Below are 19,054 nucleotides of genomic sequence, written 5' to 3'. Positions count from 1 at the left end.
GATGCAGTAATGAGAAATTGATGTAATGAGACAGAATTTAGGAGGAGGAGGAGGAGTTTACAAGAGAGCTCTTTTCCAAATGCCACACTTTCAGTGTCTTTTGTCTCTTGAATGCCTCCATCTTGTGGTCCTCTTTTTCTTTGAGTACACTTTGCCTTTTATGAAGTATCTGATAAAAGCCGTTTCTGAAGCAAAAAAAAAAAGTGTTCTGTTTATCTTCCACATGATTGCACATCTACACAGACGCACATCTGTCTCGAGTCTCAACCATTAACGCAGCAAGCCATATTATTTTATAATTTTATAAAATAATCCCCCCAAAAAAACACAAACACGGCAGAGATGCCAAATTCAGTGGCTGGAATTAGCTGAGGTGACAGACAGCATGCAATCCACCTGTCACTCAAGTGGCCACACCCTTAATTATGCAGAACTTTAAGGCTTAATATAATTTAAACAGATGTTATAAAAAAAATAAATAAAAAAAAAATCACCCCCCTCAGAGTTAAATTAGCAGTATAGACCAAAACCACAATTTGTACCAGCTGTAAACATGTTTTTTTTTTTTTTTTTTTTTTTTTTCTGCTGTAAAGTTGGCCATTTTAACATGGAGGGTCAATGAGATACTGCTCTCTTTTGGAGCCTGTCCCTAGCGGCCAGTCGATGAATTGCAGTTTAAGTCACTTCCGTATTGGCTTTACGAGAAACTGGGAGAGGTTGCCGCTTGGACTGCACATGCGCATTGGCTCATCTAGCCTGAAAAATAAGCTTTTTTTAACGCTATTTGAGCATCAGAAACAACATTTCTTTATTTAAAGAAACAACGTCAGATTTTGTTGCTTTTTTGAAATGTTATTTAATTGTGAGTTCGCCAAGCAGTTTTTGAGATTTCAGGATTCCCCCATTCAAATAGATAGGACTTGTTCTGGATGCCCGAAAAAGCTGCCCGGAGGCGTTGCAAATATGGCCACCGAGTGAACAGACATTGCTTGAAAGGGACTTTGGTAATATTCAGAATTCCACAGCTCTTTGACCATATAATGACAGCTCCTCTCAAATATGTTAATGGGACGAATGCAGTGATTTGTAGGCTAAACATTGCATTCGTAACATCAGTTGAGTGTTTGAAAACATCCTTCATGAAAATACCCGAGAAGGGTTGAAGAACTCCTATATTATATTTATTAGTAATTTTTAATCAAAGCGTTTCAATCTTGTGTTTATTCAGCTACAGCGATAGTATGATGCCCATAGGGATTTCCTAGAATGACATGTGTTATATTGTACTTCTACGGGGCATATTTAGAGCTTCTGCGCAAGGGCGCCCTCTGGCTTTCAGATTAAGCAGCATTTACAGTACTACTGATCGCAGAGCTGTGCTGCACTGACAAGCTGCGCATAAAAAAATCACAGCCAGTTTAAATTCGATTAATCGTTCAGCCCTGGCACAGATGGATGTAAATCACAAGATCTGGATTAAATGGCTCAGGGCGTTGAGGCCTGGCGGGTGTCCTTTTGAGTCCTCCTTTACCCTGAAAGGGTGATGGGTGATTGTGGATGTGGTTTGATTCAACATGCACTCTTTGCATGGGAACTGGAAATAAGTTATCCATCTATTCATGTTTGCTAATGAAACCAACAAGCCTTTAACAGAAGGCTGTCGTAGTGATACATAATGATTCCCCAATTTCAATTTTTAAATGTTTTTAATGCGGTAGTAATAATTCAGATGTAAATTTAACTGCTACTTTTCTGTTTTTGCTGTTTTTGAGAGCGAAGGGCCTGGTCTGTTGCATGTCATAGGAGTGCAGTGGCCCCCTCTTACCCTTCTTGCCTAGGGTGCTAAAGTCAGTAAACTCACAAGCCTCAAGCCACAGTCTGGGTCCTAAAGGACAAAGCAGATTGGGATGTTTTCAAAAGTGGGATATGATGCCATTATGTAGCTGGTGTGTGTGTGTGATTGTGGGTGCTCATAGTGGCCTACTGGGCAGCAAATGTAATGCTGTTTTTTTTGTTGTGATAAATGTGTTTAGCTCTGGGGACAGTGGCCAGTGAATTTGTCACTGCTGTTTTGTTGTTGGGAATAAGATTACATGTTGACCTTGTGAGGAAATTACAGGTTCTGTAATTGAGTATCGTACATGACAAAATACAGAATGTTTAGTTAGTTCACTGTTTCAAAGCTGATAGATATGTGGACCCATAATGTTTTTCATCTTAATATCTGGCTGACAGGGTCTCTTTTTATGACCTTTGTGTCAAAACTTTGATTGACAGTATTTTGGTGTATTTTGTCATGTATTGGTAGGGTCTGTTTCTTGTTGTGTTCTTGCAGTTTGCTTGAATATTATAGGTCAATTTTGACTTCTGTGATTATTAACTTACCCATCAGATTTTTTCTTCTTCTTTGGGAAACATATTTTGAATCTTATTCTTTTTTCTTAGTCTTCTTATTAAATCTGAGTTTTATAGGTCCTGTTTCCACCTGGTATTAAGATGCGTTTTGGTTGATCGGATCGCAAGTGGACGATGCTAAATGCAGGTGTAAGCGGGGTGTGAAACATTTTGAGTTTGTCCACTTTCGACTACTTCCAGAGGTAGTCAAAAACGCATTCGACCGGATTGCTTTCATAGTAGAAACGCTCATGTGGACGAATGTGTTTGAACAGCCGCTAAAGCCCACCTATTCTCCGCCTACCGACCTAATGCGTAAACATTATAGTAAGCGCGCTAGCCGGACGGGTTTTATACTTTGTTGGCTGAAGACCAAAGATTGCTTTGTAGACGAAAAATGTACCAAGCACAATTTTCTCTCAACATTCATGATTCCTAATATGCACTCAGTGTTCGGTGTGGTCTTGTGGCTGTCAGAGCAGAAACGAAAGCCAATGCTCTCTGTATGTTTTTCCATTGTCTCTGGGCGCGTTCATGTAAATTGTGCGTTTGTGTAATCGTTCATGGAAATTGTGCGATCTTATTTTGTGCATAAGATCGAAAGATCGAAAGAAAAACCCATACATTTACCGACCCATAGACCCTCCTCTTGAAGAAATCAGAACAGAAGTGGTTGAAAGCAGACAAAAAGATGTATTAAATACCAGGTGTAAATAGGTATGTATCTCCCTTGTCCAATTGTGATCCGATCGACCAAAACGCATCTTAATACCAGGTGGAAACAGGGCCTTAGTGAGGAATCGGACAAAAAGGGTTTTGTTTTGTTTGTTTTTTTCATTTAAAAATGAATGAATTTCATACAGGTCGATATTTATTCAGATTTCGCATACGATTTAACAGAACTAGACTATAGTTTTACACAAACTGACATTTTTATCATAAATTTGAACATCCTTTGATGCCTGCTTTATAACTTAAAGAGGACCTATTATGCTGTTTTTTTTCCCCCCAACTTTCTTTAGTGTGTAATGTTGCTGTTTGTGCATGGAAAGAGAGGTGCTGCAACAATGTAAAATATGTGAAAAATAATCTGTTTTTTGAACATTCAAGCATGAAAAACTATTCTAGTAGACCACAAAATTAAAACTTTGTAAAATAGCATAATATGTCATCTTTAAGTATGATTTTGTCATGATCGTTTTTTTCCCCTTTTTTTGTGATTTGGTGCCTATCATCGTCTGAAATTCAAGGCAGCTGTTTGAGCATGTCAAATGCACCCTCGGCCTCGCACATCCGACAAAAGATAGATAGACTGGTGATGCATTTTTCCATCCTTTCCTCCCCTACTTTCCAACATGCTGTAATCAAGATTTATCAGATTTGAGGCAGATGGTTTTCCAGGATGCCAGCCGCAGCCCCCCTCCTGACCTTCTTGCTGGATTCTGAGCCCTGGGCCCAAGTGTTTGTCTAGACTTGAGTTATCCGCCTCATCTAGGAATCACAGGGCCCACCCTCAACCCCCCGCCCCCCCATTCTCCACCAACCCTGCATGTCCCAGAGGAATTAGGGTCATCCATCCTCAAGTACCCCTATGCTGCTAAAAGTAGCTCAGCACATGGTGGAGCTTTTTGTAGAACTGCATCCTGTCCTGTGTGTTCCTCAAAATCTCAAATTCCATAGCTACATTATTTTTTCTATACTTCTGATAATGGTGACACATTCTCAAGCCAGCACAATGTCAGAATCCTCAAGGATTTCTAAGTGCTTTCAAAGAAAAAGCTCTTTCATACAATGAAAGCCGGGAGTAATGAGATGAGGCCGTATTTTAATTTAAACCACAAGACTTGAAAAGAAAAGGGCAGGCATGATGCGCTCTCATTATCAGCTGGCTCGTGAATTGGTCTGAGCAAGTGGCGGGACACGTGTCCCCTTCTTTGTTTAGTCTGAGCCTGAATTGGCGCCTTGGATGGGACCTATTCATGGCTGGACATAAGGCCGCCTTTGAGAGCGGTGGCTTGCCGGCCCTCATTATCCTTATTGTTGCATTCCATTACACCTCATTTTTTGCCCCACTTCAACAGGGACTTTGGACAAAGCCTTCAGTGTGAAGGGGAGCAGTCAAACCAAAAAACGGCAGAACTTCGAAGGAGAAAGAATTGTTAACACTGCCGTCTATCAGAAGATCTTATTATCTATCTGCCATCACATTAAAAGCACTGCAGAATGTGATATTAGAGTGTTATATTAGGCAGCCAAGTAATATAATCCAGACTGCGTTCCTTTCTATTTGATATGCCATAGATGGAAGAACTTTGCTAGAGAAATCAGCTATTGTGAGTCATAGTGTGTACATTACAGCCTCACAGTGTGTTTGCCTGGCTGTCATGTGCTTGTGTATATGGCTTGTCTTGGTGTATTTGGATTGTGGGTAGGGTCAGAGTCATTATGAGCATGTTCTAGATGCCTTCAGCCATCCATAATGTAATCAGTTTTTCTGTTATTTGACATTTTCATGATTTAAATTCAATATCAATAATTTAATTTAAAAGTACAAAGCGACATGGTTGTTTCAAATAATGTACCGCCTGAAAACGCACAAAAATGAGCAAATGTATGTATACATTATAACAAATTTATATACATTTTATTGTATATTAATGTGTGTGTGTGTGTGTGTGTGTATATATATATATATATATATATATATATATATATATATATATATATATATATATATATATATATATATATATATATATATATATATTTATTTATTTATTTATTTATTTATTTATTTATTTATTTTATTTTTTATTTTTTCATTTGTTCTTATATAACACTAACATAATTCATTTAGTGGCACTTTAGTTAATTACAGAACTATATTATTATTAAAAATGAACATCTAACAAGACTACGTTTAACACTGAACTAAACTAAACTTTCAACTCTGTCTCTTTCTCTCCCCCGCTGTTTTCTTGCTACTTCGTGCGTCACCGAAATATCTGTTCTTCCCAAATCTAGTTAACTCAGACTATGTGTCGTCTCTTCACATAATGGAAGTTTTGTTCCTAACATCTTTTTGAGTGAATTTACATGTGACAGATTTCTCATTCTTTCTGCCTACGTACTGAGGTCCATTATGTCGCCTGTGTAGGAGTCAAGGGCTGCCCTTAGACAAAGTGAACAATCTCCCTATCCCTTCGTCCACCCACTCCTCACCGTTTGACTAGAGGGACAGTCAGATACGGGCCTGCAGCATACCAGATGTTGTTTTAGTAATGCTGCTGAAATGAGAAATGTTAGATACCTGCTGTCTGAAGCCTTGATTGTGTCCCCTACATGGATAATTACAGCACTGCCTTTGATGGTATCTGATGACAGGCTAACTTAAATGTCACTCAAGCCCTGATGCTGATCACGGCTATAGCAATCAGACTTAGATTAGATTATTTGAGTGTCAGTAGAAGAAGGTTAGATCAAGCTGACATGCAATCCGCAAGTCCTCCTATCTTGGTCAGGCACTGTATTTATTTATTTATTTATTTTTTTGTGATGTTGAAATAAGCATTACTGATAAAGCATAACAGGCACCGTGGCATCCTTTGATTAATAATGCATATGTTCCCATATACATACATACATACATACATACATACATACATACATACATACATACATACATACATACATACATACATACATACATACATACATACATACATACATACATACATACATACATGCATACATACATGCATACATACATGCATACATACATACATGCATACATACATACATGCCAAGAGTTCAGATGTAAAAGCCGCTAAACGCCACCCCGTCAAAAATGAGATAATGATATTAAGTGAATGCTCTCCGCACATAGTATACGTTTATCAAATACTTTTAGCTTCAAATCTGCTAAATCCCAACATCAGCCCATTCAGAAATACTGGTTTATTGGCAGAAACCTCTAAACGCCACTTCACTTTCAGCAAAAGCCTCTAAGTCCACAGAATGACTGTGTGCATATGAGCCGGCTTTCAATTGTTGAGAAGCCAGTTTTTATCATGTTTTGTCTATCGTTACAGTGGCAATGACAGATTTCGCAAGTAGCAAGTAAACGCAACAGCGCTCCTTTTGCTGCTGTGAAGCTGATAGAAATGGAAGTTTTGTACTATGTATTGTTGTCCAAAGAGGTGGACAATGAATTAACTAAAGTGACATTTTAATACATACATACAACCTAACTTACTTACTTACTTACATACATACATACATACATACATACATACATACATACATACATACATACATACATACATACATACATACATACATACATACATACATGTGTATATATACATGTGTATATACATGTATATGACTGAATATGCTCCGTAACAGAAAAATATAGCCTAAACATCAAAGATTTTTATAATCAGATCTCTGCTGTGGCTCACAGAAGATGGTTTTGAAAGCACCTTTCATATGGTTATCTCTCTCTATTATCTTGCTGAATGAAATGCAGAAGAGCGGTGTAGCTGCCCAGATCAACAGGGAAATGTTATGTTTTGTCTGTGTAAAATTTGTGGATCTTCCACTAACCTGCTGCCTTTATAGGGGCTTGTGGTTTTGCTTTAGCTCTGGCACAGCTATGAAAATAAAGACTCAAATCTGACTTTTTATATATATATATATATATTATATTATTTTTATTATTATTATTATTTTTTAAATTATTTTTTATTTTATTATTTTCATTTTATTATTATTATTATTATTAATAATAATAATAATAATATTATTTTTTTTATTTTTTTTTTTTATTTTTTTTTAATTGCATTTTATTGTTTTTGTTATCTTATTTAATTATTTTATTTATTCAGTATTATCTTATTTAATCCACATGAGCACTATGGCTTGGTGTGTCAAAGCATGTGTATTAACCGCTAGGCCACACCTCAGAATTTTATGAATATATTGGTGTTGTAAAATGACCTGCATTAATGGCTCCTTATTCCTTTCTCCAAACGTTCACACAGGACCTGAATAAGAGCAATCTGCATGATGCTAAGGCTTGGCTACATTTCCCCACTTTGCCAGTTACATTGTGCTACATGTTGCTCAGAATGCTTCCAGTCTCACTGAAGCAGTTGATGTGTGTCTGTTTGTGTGGGTGTGATGTGGATGTTCTACGCTTTAAACATGCCATTTGTTTTCATGTTTACAAGTACATGCATATGCTTATATGGAAAATTAAAGTGGGTGAAAGCATGTGGGTCACTCTATCCCTCTCTCATTGCAGTTTTAATATGCTTTATTGGAATTACACATACCGTATTGTTTTGAATATAACATTTTTTTTTTTTTTTTTTAAATACATCTGAAAAAATGGGGTCATCTTGTATTCAGTATTCAGTCCCATAGGACTGATAAATGCAGCGTAGTCATCAAACAACTCTAATTAAGTAGCCAAGAATGTATTGTTAGAAGATGGTGAGCCCAAAAAGACTTAAAAATGCCAACAGTCAAAGAAAAGCTTACCACGGTCCTAAAAGCAGCCGCTTCGAAGAAATTCAGGCAAGTGTGTCAGTATGTAGCACTGGATATCGCCAAATAGTTGAACATACCTCTTCCTGTTCCGTTGTCATTTCATTTTTTGTAGTTTTAAATAAATTATCTGTTCTTTGATATTTAACAACTAAAGCTGCAACAAAAGTCACTGTCTGTTTGCCGCCATCACTGCTGAAGCTTCTCTGACAACGTACACAACAAGCGGCACAATCAACATGCCCGTGGACACTGCCTACTATACTAGCGGTCGGATTACACGTCGACACGAACAACGACACAGAAGTATATATGAAAACCAATGTGTAGCCTATGGCGCAGAGGCTATGCCGTAGGTATGACGCAGAAGTATAAATCAGCCTTACATATAAAGCAGATGAAGCAATAGTGACATATGGGGAAAAAATTATTACTGCCGGATCCAATATAGTCGGCACTGCATCATCTTTTGTTTTCAGTCTCTCTGGAAAGCTTGCATCAAATGGTGTCTCGTTTAAAAACAAATCCACAATAAAATTAAGCGAACAAAAGGACAGTGTCTTATTGACATTATCTGGAACTTCGTTAAAAATGTTAATGTTAGGATCACGAAGTCAATGCAAACACTGTTACAACTCAACTCAAAGACTAAAGACAAATTGGCACGATTCGGTCTCTCCTTGCACTATGACGTCATACTGAGACAAATTTTGAAATTAATAATTTTGGCAGCTCTGTTTTAATAAAAGCTGTTTTTGGACTAACGAGATAGTTTTGAGAACTCACAACTTCCTTGTTAGTCCAAAAACGGCTTTATAACTTACAGGATATTTTTATAGTAAAATGGCCTCTTATGTCAAATAATTAAGGAAAGTTTGATTTCTTAATTCATGACCCTTTTAACAGTGAAACGTTTGGTGAAAAACTGCATTACCCATGATTCTGCAGAAAAAAAAATCAGCAATCAGAGAATCGAAACAAATCGCACAAAAAAAACAAAAAAACATTTTGAGCGCTGTTTAAAATTTCAGTACTGAATTCGTATCGAAGTCTGTACTTTTGACAACCCAACTCCCATGAAACACTATGACTGATGTAACCAAGTTAGTCTCTCTTTGCTCGCAAATTACTTAAATCAAATGTGCATATTTTGCAATTAATGTAAAATAAACTTTAAAAAAAAAATCCCTATGGGAAAAATATTTGCAAAACCAAGGCAGCTGAAAAAGCGGGCAGGCACTATCACTCTCCATAAGAAAATTGTTCTAAAATTATAAAATTATTTACAGACCAATTTAAAACTATGGATAAAAGATAAAGAATATGAGGTAATAAAAGGTCAAGTGTGTAATGTAACTAAACAGAAAAGAGCTGAGTTCAGTCATGATGTTAATTTGTAGGCTAACCCAGAAGGCTAATTCACCATACATTCCCTATGGGTTTTTAGAATGGTGGTTCTGAGTAAATTAAGGGCTTATTACTTGAAGAGACATTTTGCTTTACAACATAAAGTACACTGTCATTCCTCAAACATGAATTTGGAACCTTTTTTTTTTTTTTTTTTTTTAAAGGGTTCTCCAAAAACATGATACATTCTTTGTTTTGTCTCACTTTCTAAATGTTCAGACAGCATCTGGCAATACTGAACAATACATTCAGTTTACCCACTCAACCCACTTTAAAATTTACATATCTTAAATCACTTATCACAAACTCTAGATCCTTTTATGTTGAAGAACAAAAATGTTCTTTATTTCCTCAGCAAAGGTGCTGATGACATTGGCAGATGTCACCACACACATGGTCTGCAGGTAATGCAAGGTGCGTCTCATCTGTCGGACCTCTTGTTTTGGCTCTGGTTTGCAGTATCCGTGTCGCTTCTCCATGCTGTAAGGGGTTCAGGTATCACCCACACAATACACACAACAGAGCCGAATATCAGCATGGAAAGACGATAAGTTTGTTTGCCCACTGCTCACCAGAGCCTCCGACAGCCATCTGGAAGATGCCTTTGTAAAAAAAATAAATAAAAACAAAATATATGGCTGCTCGATTATGGCAAAAATCACAATTTTGGTCAATATTGAAATATTATTCAAAGGGTTAGTTTACCCAAAAATTCTGTCATTTATTACTCACCCTCACGTTGTTCCACACCTGTAAGACCTTCATTCATCTTCAGAACACATATTAAGATATTTTTGATTAAATCCGAGAGGTATCTGACTCTAAAATATATATATATATATATATATATATATATATATATATATATATATATATATATATATATATATATATATATATATATATATATATATATAAAAACATTTTTCTTAAATATATACATGAATGTGTGTGTATTTATATATACATAATTATTATACACAGAACACACACATATATTACGTAAACACAGACTTTTATTTTGCAAATGATTAATCGCGATTAATCGTTGCAGCCCTATATGTACATGACTTCAAGTTCCAGAAAGGTACTAAAGACATCGTCAAAACAGTCGCCGTGATTGCGGTAGTTCAGCGTTAATGTTATGAAGCGACGAGAATACATTTTGTGCGCAAAAACATAAGAAAAATAACAATATCTTCTTTTCGGTGTCATTCTCATACGCTGTTTATGTTCAGTGCTTCCAGGTTCTACGTCTGAACGTGGGTTCAGTATTGGCAGAGGCTGTTCACGTGAGCAGCGTGACACGTTTGTGTGATGCTGACACAATAGCCGGCCAATAATGAGTGAACGGCATAAGAGAATGGCACATTAATCGTTTGATTCCGTTTATCTTGTTTTCATAATCGTTGGAAGCCAAAATCGAAATCAATTTCGATTAATCGCACAGCCCTAACAAAACATTTGAAATTGAGAAAAGTTGAAAAATTTGAAGTTGAAGTACTATGTAATTTCTGCAAAACTACTATCAACAAAAAGTAATTGTTCAGTTTCTGAACAATTATATTACATTGTTTCTTATTTGGTTGTTGTACCCATGGCAGTTTAGAAATGGTGAGAGGTGCTAAAATGTTTATATAGTAGTATATAGTATTAACAAAAGTGAATGTTTAAAAAAAAAAAAATCACATTTTAGTTTTTTTTCTACAAGACTTGTTTCATGGGACTCGAATCTGAGCGCTCCGCATTGCAAATGGAATGCTGTACCAGGTGAACTAGCAAGTTTGTCAGAAATGTCAAACATATGATGCTGGTTATGTGATGCAAACCTCGAAATGTATTACTTTACAAATCATGCACTCTGATAAAGTGTTTTGTGGCCATAACATTATATTGTGAGTGTAACCTCAAAAGTCTTTTAAAGTCGATAATCTGCCCCTGTAATCATAATTTGTGAAAAGGATTAAGAGTTGGTGTTTTACAGCCACTAGTGTTAATTTCAGCTAGAATCTGTAGTGAATTGTAGGTTATTTTAAAGTTTTGCAAAATTGTAGGTTGAAGCACGTTTGTTCACTGACTCCATGTCTGTAATACTGATAGTGTTTCTTGCCTTAGCAAACACCTCTATCTATGCCAGCAGATAATTGATGCTCTGTTTGTTGTGTGGTGTTTTTATGTGAAGAAGTTGGCAGCTGTTCTACTCTCATATTCCACCTCTCTCTTTTTCCCCCCTCACTCTTTATCATCTTGTCTCAAGAGAGAAAGTGGGCTCCCCTGTGTGCAGACATGTGTAAATGCACGTTATGCTTTAATTAAATTGCATGTGTAGTGTTCCATGTTTTCAGCGCTATGAAGGTTACACATAGAAACCCCCCTCCCTAGAAGCCTCCAGCAACATGCCGCTGAAGGTGCCGGTGGGATTTGTAGGGCTATACATAGGCTCTCAGGCAAGATGTTAGATTGTTTGGCTCATGGTAGGGTCTGGAAAATGACGGCCACTGTTTTTGTTATCATCCTTCTGATGTGCTGTTTTGTTTTCTGCCTCTTATACAGTACAGAGCCGCTGAGGTTTAAATCTTAAAGAGATGGGCCTTGGGCTCCTGCCCACAGGAGAACGATTCCAACTCGACCTCTATAGCTGTGACCGGTTTGCTGTGAGGCCCTGTACCTCCTTCTGATGGTGAGTTGACTTCCACTGTCTTTATGGGAAAAACAGGTTGTACAGCAAGGAATCAAGAATGGATCCCATTGTTTTTTCTTTAGTGGCAGTCTTGTAGATTGGTTGCCAAGGTATTAGTGCATAAAGCAATTACTTGTCATGGATGTTTCTGGTAAGTTGTCAAGCCTTATTATCTTACGTCACATCCTAACTAGTTGTGAAGTTTCCAGCAACAAATAATTTGTCCATCCACACTGGAAGAAAAAAGGACTTCATGTTTAACACACAGTTGATTGCAATGAGATTTCATTGTGGGTAAGACTATCCAGTATGACTCCAAATGACTGGCAAAATATCCTACCACTGCTGGTTAGGACAAAAACTCAAAGCGATAACTTTATGTGCAAGTCAAACCCAATAGCCTTAGAAAAACTGTTAAATATCAAAGCTTAGACTTGCAAAAAAGTGCACATTTAAAAATTTGAAATGGATTTTAAATTTTAAATCATTATCTTGGCTGTGCACTAGGGATGTGACTAGATCTCGTGCTATGAGATCTCACGATACTGTGTGACGACATATCTGAAGGAGTTTGAGGGTGAAATTAGCGTAGAATATGCCACCTCTACGTTTACATTACATTACAGGGCCCACCGCAACACCGCCTCCACTGTCGTTTTGCTTTTTTTATAGAAAGTGTATGGCGAGATGACTGACAAGACCATGGCAGAGGATTCGTTGCTTAAACGTCTGATAAATGTATTGTCTTGTGGAATGCCCACTCAGCACCGCCGCTCCCTATACGCAGAGAACATGCGATTTGTGAATTTGAAAGCGAAAGTAAAAAGAGAGCTCCCTGATGTGCACAAATTAGGCTACATAAAATAGCCTGTCTCCCAATATCAAACCTATTTTAGGCTGGGCTGTGTAGTTGTAACGACCTCTTAGCTCTGGTGTCTGTTTTGGTCTCTGTTTGCACTTTGAATATTGAGAGAATTCTTTGATTGGTTGCATTTATTGTTTGCACTTAAGACTATTTACTTTTGTTATTTATACTATTTTTATTTCTATGTTCAATTTGTGGAAAGAAGTTCAATTAGGAGGTCACACACAGCCTCGATCAGAAGTTCTGAGTTTGTGGCAAAACCTTTTACAGTGCTTTTAAATTGATGTCTTTCAATGCATATGATTATTCATAATCAAAAAGTAGATCTGAAATGACATTCATTACAAGGTAATTAGTTAAAACATTTCAAAATGCACCTACAGAGTATTATTCCAGTCATGAATTTTGTCATTGAGGATTTCTTGAAAATACTGTGCAAAAATCTTGTCTCGTCTCAACCCAATCTCGTGTCTCGTCACTACCCTACTATGCACGGATGCAGTCTCAACTTTTACCCAAAACACAGTGGTAATCTGCAGAAGCCATTTAAATTTACATTCTCCTCCATCCAAAGAATTTGTTCTCCATGCAGCCAATAAATAGTAACATATCTTCTGACAGCAACTCTGGCAAAGACAAAAGCAGCTGTCATGATTCCATATGTCACAGTTTTACAATCCTTCTATTGTTCCATAACTATTACATGGCTGTTGTGTATTAAACTGAAGTGTGCATGTCAATGCCAGCCATTCTTTTCATGACCTTTTTCATTTTGATTCGTTTCTTACATTTTTGCAGCCACTCTAACTTTCTAACTTTCATACTTCCTTGACAGAGTGTTTTGTACCCTCCCTGACCCCTTAGTTTGCAAAAACGAGGCCTTGTTTTCTGTCTGAAAAGCACGTAGATGCTGTGTCCACTCGGGCCCCATCTAATTATCCTAGTGGCTGTCCATCCGTGAAATAGGCATTACACTGTGAAACTGAGCCAGTGTAGCTTTCCTCTGAACAATCGTGATAGCTTAGCAACAATGCGGCAGCCTATAATGACCATAACAACAGCAAGGGCACACCAGAGGATTATGGGGGATTATTACCTTTGATCTGCTCCAAAACAGGATGGGCAGAGAGTTGGGGGAGTTATTAGGAAAGAGGGAAGTTTATTCTATATGCTATTCCCCCCTTTTTTCTTCTTCTTCTTCTTCTTCTTCTTTAGACGTAGCTGGTAAGAGAAGATTGTTGTTTCCTAAAGCAAACGAGGCAGAAAGAATGGAATATAGTGATGAAAAGCAAGGAGTCAGGAGCAGGACGCAATGGACTCTGTGTTCAGTGCCCACCAAGTCATGTTTTATTAAATCTTATTTGCAGGCAGCTGCAGTCACAGCAGTCGAGTTCAAAGCATGAACTAATGGTGGTTGTTTTAGGGACGGTAAGAATTGGACTTGGCCAGCATTCTTAATGAACAGTGTTTCTTTGGGACATCAAATAATCCACACTTGCCTAATACATGTTTAGCGGTGATTAATTGTTCTTGGTTAGAGCTGCAGGGTGTCAAAGACACAGTTCAAGGGCTCTTTAATGTCGTAGAATCCCAAATGAGCAATTTGAATCATACAGTCCCAGTGCTGGGATCACAATGTCACTCTTAGACTTTCTGGGTAATTCTCATCAAAATGGCTGAAATGTCCTGGTATATTTATATAATATTTCACCACCAAAGCAAGAGATAAAAAAAGCATTGTCCATCCATTCATCCGTCTGTCCGTCCATTCTATCTGTCTAGCGTTATCTGTCTACAGTGCTCAGTGTACACCCCCTTTGAAAAGTAACATTTTAAAAAATATCTCAATGAACACAAAAACAATTTCCAAAATGCTGACAAGGCTAAGTTTTATATAACATCTGTTTAACTTATAACATGAAAGTAAGCTTAATAATATAACTTAGAGAAAAATTTTCAGTTTTACTCAAATTAGGGTGATGCACAAATGAGTACACCCCACTGAAAGTCTCTGGAGCAAAGCTAAAAGACTACAAATGTCAAATTTAACAAGAATTCAACCACAGGTGAGTCTAATTATTCATTACACAGGTGTCCAGCAGACAGTTGACTATAAAAGGGTGTTAAAACCGCCTTTCAATTTCATGCTGTCAGCAATGGCACCACATGGAAGAGAAATGTCATAAGACCTGAGAAAGAAAATTAATTCTTTACACCAGAAAGGTGAAGGCTAGAAAAAGCTCAGCAGAATACTCTAGCAAAAGTGGTACAAAAATTTTAAAAAAGTTGGAACTGCAACCATCTCACTGAGACGTCCATAGAAGTTAACACCTTGATAGGAGCATCTTCTGATGAGAAGGGTTGAAGAAAATCGGCATGCAAGTTCACTGCAGTTATCTAAAGAAGTAGAAAGCCAAATTGGGGTGACTATTTCCCGTGACAAAACAGCGTACACTGCAGAGGAATGGCATGCATGGGTGCCGTCCACAAAAGAAGCCTCTCCTAAAGCCCAGGCACAAAAAAGCCCACCTAGAGTTTGCCAGGGCCCATGCTGACAAAGATGAAGACTACTGGGACTCTATACTCTGGAGTGATGAGACCAAAATAAATGTTTTTGGAACTGATGACTTCAAAACTGTATGGCGTCGCAAAGGTGAGGAATACAAAGAAAAATGCATGGTGTCTACAGTGAAACATGGTGGTGGCAGTGTCCTTATGTGGGGCTGCATGAGTGCTGCTGGTGTCGGGGAGCTGCATTTCATTGATGGCATCATGAATTCACAGATGTACTGCTCTATACTGAAAGAGAAGATGCTACCATCACTCCGTGTATTTGGTTGTCGTGCACTTTTCCAACATGACAATGATCCTAAACACACATCTAAGGCAGCTATTGGATTTCTGAAGAAGAACAGGGTGAAAGTGATTCAGTGGCTCCTGATCTGAACCCAATCGAACACCTATGGAGAAGAGACAAGTTGAGCATCACTCTCCATCCAGCATCCAGTCTCTAAAAGAGCTCATTCTTGAAGAATGGAAAAAGATAGATGTTGCAAAATATCACCAGCTTGTTCATTCCAAACCTAGAAGACTTGGTGCTGTCATTAAAAATCATGGAGGCCAGACAAAGTACTAGATGTAGTAGTTTTTGTTGTGGGGTGTACTCATTTTTGCATCACCCAAATTTGAGTAAAACTGAAAAATGTGTAATCTAAGTTATATTATTAACCTTACTTTCATGTTATAAGTTAAACAGATGTTATATAAAACTTAGTCTTGTCAACATTTTGGAAATTGTTTTTGTGTTCATTGAGATATTGTTTAAAATGTTACTTTTTAAAGGGGGTGTACTCATTTACGCTGAGCACTGTATCTATCTGATTTTCTATCTTTCGTTCGTCTGATCATTCTGATCTGATCATTTGTTTGTTCTATCTTTCTATCTTTCATTCTATCATTTGTTCTCTCCATCTCTATCTTTCTGACGTTTGTTGTGTCGTTCATTCTATCATTCTTTCTATTGTTCGTTCTGTCTGTCTGTCTAGCTCGCTCCTATCTATCTGTCTGTCTGTCTGAATGCTAGACAGACAGACAATATGTCTATCTTATTCTCTCTGTCTTATTTTGGGATAAAATATAACCCAGACATATATTATTTTATTGCAGGATTATTTTTTTTTATCACTCAGTGAGTATCATTAGACATGCATCTGACAAATTTTGGTGCAAAACAGAACAGCTAGAAACAGATGCTGTTGTAAAAAATCGCTGATTAAGTTTGGAACAAACAAATGGTGGATAATGCACATCCAAAAAGGACATCAGTTGGAACATTTTTCTTGTTTTTAAAACCAGCCAACATGTAAATATTGAGTGGCTGGAGTTCTATCCACCCCTGATGATTTGTAGATGCAGATATCTGTGCCATGTGTTCAGTGTTAAAACAAACAGCATGGACCCTTTGAGATGTCTCATTTTAGAAAACCCCATGTTGCTCCTGCTCATGCAAGACAAGCACCACCTGCGATCTGATCTCAAAGACTTTTTTAAGGCAGGACATCTGTTTCAGTCTGTTGCTACTGATTTATTTTTATTTTTAAGATGGGTCAGTGAGTATTGTATTAATAAAAATGAACTATGTTTTGTTTTTATGCTGTAGAGATGATTTAGGCCTGTATTTTTTGGAAGGGTTGTTTTCACATTTGTTTTTCTAATGTTTGGCTATGTTTAAAAAGACTATTACTGTACTGTATACTGCGCAGTATACATGTATACAATTAGGGGGAAAAAATCATGATCTTGACATGTTACATATTTAATTTGAGCAAGTATAATCAAGTTATTGTTTCAGAAAATGTCTTCATATTTGGCAGTCCGATATTATTCAGTTATGACACTTGAAATCCAATGTTGAGCACATATATTACTGCACATATTGCCATTGATAAGATGGAAAAGTTGCATACAATTTGGAGTTTGCATATTGTACACGGCAGAAGGAGCAATACTGTATGCTACAGTATTTATTTCACAACAGATGGTGATCATTTTAAAGAGGAAAGCTTTAACAAATCAGGTTTTTATACTGTAAAAAAAAACTAATTTTAAAAGTTGTAAATAAAACATTTTTCAACTTCAAAATTTCACTTTTAATTCAACATGTTACTTGCAATTGTGAAATTGACTCGCAATGCCCGTGTTTTCTTTTCAGTGTGCTGACAAGGTGAGCAGGGATTGATTTATCACCTTTTGCACCTGTTGTTAATGACCAAGACTCTAACTATTGCTTTTTAAGGAATGGAAAATTCTCACATCAGTACTGTTTACCCAAAGTTGCTTTACAAATTCAGTATAACATTGATATCTGTGGAGAATTTAGAGGGTTTCTTGTATTTGTCATTCTGGGGATTCAGCCGCTGCTTTTATCAGTGATGGTCGATTAGATACAGAGCGTTCAGCCTCCATCTGTTTACCCAGAAGCACTCAGGCGTTGGAGTGTTGATTAGTCGGGTTATTTGACATGGTTGCGACAGCTGCTGGACAAGGAACCTCTTTGATCGACAGAAACCCTCCATGCCTCTATGGTTTGATGTTTATTCTGCTCTCTAGCATGGTATCATTTGTTTGATAGACCAGTAGGGTCCTTAGTGTAATAAAAAGCTGCCTGTTCCTGGGTGTCTTTATTTCCAGCTGTACTGTAGTCTCAGCCTCAGATTGCTCACCCACCCAGAGAAATGATTTTCTTTTGTCCGTCCAACAAAAAGTTTTTGTTTGTAATTTCAGTAAACAAGGCTTCGTTATGTCATAAGTGTTTCGAAATTTCAATGGTGTGACTTTGGCAGTTTGATACACGCTCCGAACCACTGATTTGAAACAAAAGATTTGTAAAGCTTCAAAGCTTCATGAAGCAGTGTTTTGAAATCGACAATCAATAGATATTGTTGAATAAGGTCGTTATTTTGTTTTTTTTGGCGCACAAAAAGTATTCTCGCCACTTCATAACATTAAAACAGTTCATGTGACTACAGTGGTTCAACCTTAAATACATCTTTAGTAGCTTTCTGGGCATCTGAAAGTGTTAGTTATCTTGCTGTCAATGGACGCCTCACTGAGCCATCAGATTTTTATCAAAAAGATCTTAATTTGTGTTCTGAAGATGAACGAAAGTCTTACAGGTGTAGAACGACATGAGGGTGAGTAATTACTGACAGAAATTTCATTTTTGGGTGAACTAACCCTTTAAAAACACTGATGCTTCCATCACATAAGCACAGAAGGGATGAAAGTATGTTCTCATGATTATTGTCTGTAAACAGCAAACATTCAGCCATGTTGTTTACATTGAGGCAGATTTGTTTGGCCCCTCGTCAAAGCCATGGAGGAGTTCTGAGTGGGTGCTGTCACTGTAGGGGTCTTAGTCACAATTCAATGCTTTTCTGATTCCCTGGTTGCCATCTCAGTAACGTCTCCACTGTGTCGTCATGTTTGTGCTGGAAAAACCCATGATTAAAACTTACAAAGGCGTGCATTTCAACACAGACACAATCAAAGGCTTTTGACAAAAAAGTTTTTTTTTTTTGTAGCGCTTTATAGTGTTTACGTTCTTAGTGCTTGCAGAACATAATACTTTGAATTAGACAAACTCTGAAGTCTTC

General features: G+C 37.2%; 1 protein-coding gene across 3 annotated transcripts in view; it reads left to right on the top strand.

Moving 5' to 3' along the window:
• The window catches only part of tanc2a (tetratricopeptide repeat, ankyrin repeat and coiled-coil containing 2a), a 180,363-nt gene that overhangs the window by 26,534 nt on the left and 134,775 nt on the right, over positions 1-19,054 (top strand). The window contains exon 2 of one of the 3 annotated variants that reach the window (XM_067381642.1): positions 11,908-12,034. The exons of the other annotated variants lie outside the window; for them this stretch is intronic. The gene's annotated coding sequence lies outside the window, so the exon portion shown is untranslated. The remainder of the gene's footprint in view (positions 1-11,907; positions 12,035-19,054) is intronic. 3 annotated transcript variants of the gene reach the window in all.

The sequence above is a fragment of the Chanodichthys erythropterus genome, chromosome 3 (assembly GCF_024489055.1).
Source record: "Chanodichthys erythropterus isolate Z2021 chromosome 3, ASM2448905v1, whole genome shotgun sequence".
Lineage (NCBI taxonomy): Eukaryota > Metazoa > Chordata > Actinopteri > Cypriniformes > Xenocyprididae > Chanodichthys > Chanodichthys erythropterus.
Note: the sequence above shows the minus strand (reverse complement) of the source record. Positions and strands in the feature narration are given on the sequence as shown.